This window comes from Anolis carolinensis, chromosome 2 (genome assembly GCF_035594765.1).
Source record: "Anolis carolinensis isolate JA03-04 chromosome 2, rAnoCar3.1.pri, whole genome shotgun sequence".
In the NCBI taxonomy this organism is placed as follows: Eukaryota; Metazoa; Chordata; class Lepidosauria; order Squamata; family Dactyloidae; genus Anolis; species Anolis carolinensis.
Window position 1 is genome coordinate 315,194,916 of NC_085842.1, and position 3,858 is coordinate 315,198,773.

Consider the following 3,858-nt stretch of genomic DNA (forward strand, 5'->3'; position numbering starts at 1 on the left):
TCAGGAATTACCATGTCCTGAGCAGGACTACAAGGCCCATGGGTCATCACAAGAATGCAGACAATAAACATGCAAAGAAAACCAGGACACAATGCACCACATGCTGATAGATAGGCATTTGCCTTTTTTGTTGAATAGGCCAACACTTTTCAATCACTATCAGAGTTGGTTTGCCTCAAGGACTACACGAAAAATCAGGGTAATTGCACCAGATATTGTTGTATATAAATAATTGGTTCTTCTTTCTAACATTTAGAGTAATTGCACCAGATGTCTTTGTGGCTAATTCAAGAGGAACCTGTTATGGTTGAGCCTTCGAGCTCCGGTAATGAAAGAAGGGGTCGTAAGACTCCTCGAGAGTCAGACACTCTCGAGGAGCATGAAAGGAAATGGCTCCGGGATTTGCTTGCAGAGCCGACAGATGAGGACTCATTTGAGGGTTTTTCTCAGGGTTTGGAGGAAGAGATGGCCAGCTCAGAGGAGGATGATATGGAATGGACTTGTGTGAGGGAGGATTTGGGTGTTGGGGAAACAGGCAATGAAAGCATGGGAGGTGATTGGCGGGTTGCAGGATCAGACCCATGGACTGGTTGGAGGGATGGAGCGGGATCCACAGCTGGGGATGCTGTGGGGCGTAGTCGAAGGTGCTTAAGCTCTGATGAGGATGATGATGTTGGGGCGTCTGGTATTGGGTTGGCAGCTGACAGCGATGATGAGCTTGAACTGTGATAAAATGGGATTTGGGACCAATGTCTAATTGCGTTGGGCAAGGTAATCTGGACGGACGCTTGGGCTCTTGCTGGGGAATTTCCTGAAGACGGGTGTGTTTCATTACTGGATACGTAAGTTTACCAAGGACGGGGCATTGATGGCGGGAGGAACTGTGTGAGGTTTTTCTCTGTGCAACTTGTGTTTAATCTTGATAGCTTGGACCTCCGTCGTCTTTTTGACGGGCAATATCTACTTTCACTGGATTGACGCTGGACTGACTGACTACGATTCCGGATTAACCCTTCTGTTGGCTATCGGTGTGACCTTTGGATTCCTTGACGACTACGCTTGGCTTTTGATCTTCTGGACCGGATTGGGACCCTGCTGACTGCCGTTACCCTAAACCTGAATCTTGACTACAACCACGCTCTCGTTCGCTGCAGGAAGGAGTAAACAAGCCTGGTTTACTCCCCTGCTGTTCCTGAGTAGCAGAGAGGAATCTGCCGCCAGTCTTTTGTTTACATTCCAACTCCTGTTGATTCTCTTTTGTTTGCATTGTTTGCCAAGCTGAAGTAAGCTCTTTGATTTAATCCGGATTATACTCCTGTTTAACCCGGTTTTTCCCTTTGAACTGTTTAAGCTCAAACTGAGCTGCTTTTTGGTTATTTAGCACACTGAAGTCAAGTGTTTGCCCTGTTCTTTGTTCCTTACGGGCGTTTTAGTTCTGTAACCTCAATAAACTGAGTTTTGTTTTACTTGCTGGCGTTCTGTCTATGACAGAACCTTTGGCTCTTCTTTCTTTTATCTGACTACCTGAATCCATGTATAAATACACAATGATGATAGTTTAGTTCTTAATGATCCTTTTCTTTGGAGAGTGTATTATACAATTCTAGAAAATTCTTTGTAATGGTATATGTATGTAGAATAATGTTCTTAGAGAACATAATGAATCCACGGCAGTTAAAGTGGAAATACAGTGCTGGAATTATATAATGTGAAATCATTTTGAGAATGATTTTTCTTCAACCCTGCACCCACCTTGGTTTCTTGCTCTTGAAAACAGATTGATGGATTTGTTGAGAATTCTCTTCAACCATCGCTTCGTTTATATCAATTACTTAAAAGTGCTTTTTTAAAAAAATGGTCAAGGATATAATAATCTACCCTCTCACTTTAAAGACAATCAGAAGATTAATGAAAAAAGGGAAAGTGGCAGAAATCAGCTGGGAGAAATCCGGTGTGACAAAATGAACACTTGTACTTCACTGTTGCTTTGTGCGGAAAAGGGAATTAACTGTCAGATGAGAAACAGGATGAACTTCCTGCTTGTCATATCAAAAGCTCTTTGCTTTAATCTGAAGATAATGGATATGTTGCTAGCTGAACAATGATTAGAGCTGGAACAAATTTGCTCTCCAAACCCCCCTCTGTGAATTGTGATGTTGAATGTTCCACAAATATTCTCTGAATACTGAGTTATTTGAAGAATATTTCACAATATGAGTGATCTCCTACAATGTATCTCTACAATAGTAGATATTTGATAGTATTTGAATGTTGGCATGCAGTAATAGTATTTGCTTCTCTTGGATGAATGCCATGCAAAGCTAGGAGAATTTGATCACTGGTAACATATGGGATTTCCTCTTTGATTCCTGCCAAAAAAGATGCCAAGAAGTCAATAGCACATGATGTCTGAATTTCAATGTAACTCGTTCAACTCAAAACGACAGCTATAATTTTGAATTTCAGAATTCTGGTTTCTTTTCATTGCAGTGAGCTTTTCCATTTCCAAAAGTTTCCATGTTGCTATTTCTAAGTCAGTCAACACAAATTGGGGTTCCAGTAAAAACTGGATGAAGCTGAAGTCAGAATTTCTAAAGTATAAAAATTTCTAAAAGTATAAAATGTGGCTCATTATATATTTATAATATATTTCTTGAGTCCTCTGCCTGGACATATTGGATTCTGAATAATTTGTTGTCTATTTCAGGGATGTTTTCAGAGGCTCCTCCATACTTAGGACCAGACTTTCTGAAATACCATCAACAGTTCTGGGCATCAGAATTCAAGGAGGATATTGAGAATGTATAATGATTCCAAACGAAGGCAACCAAAATGGTAGAATGTGTGGAAAACATGCATCCCCATGAGGAGCAGCTTAGAGAACTTGGAATATTTATCTCAGGGATTAGAAGGTTAAGAGGTAACATGGTAGCCATGTTTAAATATTTGAAATGAAATCATATCAAAGATAGAGCCAGCTTGTTTTTTATTGCTCTAGCGCAGGCCTGCATAACCTGGCAGTACCAATGGTCTGAAATGAAATATCCTAAATTTCTTTTCTGCATATGCAGGAGTAAGGGCGAGGTCAACCTTGCTCTTGGGGAATCTGCCCATGGAGTCCTTGGCATCCCTCCTGCAGTTGTGAGTAGGGTGCTTCCTCTGTGCTCTCTATGGCCATCAGGCAAGCTGCCTCCAAGTCCCTCTCCCTGCTTCTCCTTTGCTTGTATCAAAGAGGGCTGGTGCCTTACCAAACTACAGCTCCCAGGGTTCCATACCATTGAGCCATAGCAGTTCAAATGGTGTCAATCATTGTTCATGTTACAGTTCAGATGCACCCTAAACTCCCTAAAGGCACCAGATCATATTTGATCTTGGAAGCTAAGGACGGTCAATCCTGCTTGGTACTTGGATAGGACACCAAAAGCCTTTAAGCTCCATTTCAAATGAAGTAACTGGCAAAAGCACCTGAATATTCCTTGCTTAAGAAAAGTCATGGTGCATTTAATAATAATAATAATAATAATAATAATAATAATAATAATAATAATAATAATAATAAGTTTATTTACTCTCTTGGACTAATGTAGTATGACAATAATTTAACTCAATGCTACGGAATCATGGGAGTTGTAGTTTTATATGCTTACTCTTATGAAGAGAGCTTGTGCCTCCCCATACTATGACTACCATGATTCCGTAGGATTTAGCCATGACAGTTAAAGTGGTGCCAAATTATATAAATTCTACATTGCAGATGCACCCTATGAAATTCATGGTTGACAGTGATCTGAAGACACACAATGTCTCTCACACATACGCGCACACACGCACACACTGTCTGCTATGTGACCGGAGTGC

General features: G+C 40.7%; 1 long non-coding RNA gene across 1 annotated transcript; it reads left to right on the plus strand.

The window, feature by feature from the left end:
- Window positions 1-200: 200 nt before the first annotated feature.
- LOC134296800 (uncharacterized) lies at window positions 201-1,466 on the plus strand. The gene is made up of 2 exons (XR_010003668.1): window positions 201-842; window positions 927-1,466. It is a non-coding gene; the product is annotated as an uncharacterized LOC134296800 (long non-coding RNA).
- The last annotated feature ends 2,392 nt before the right edge of the window (window positions 1,467-3,858 follow it).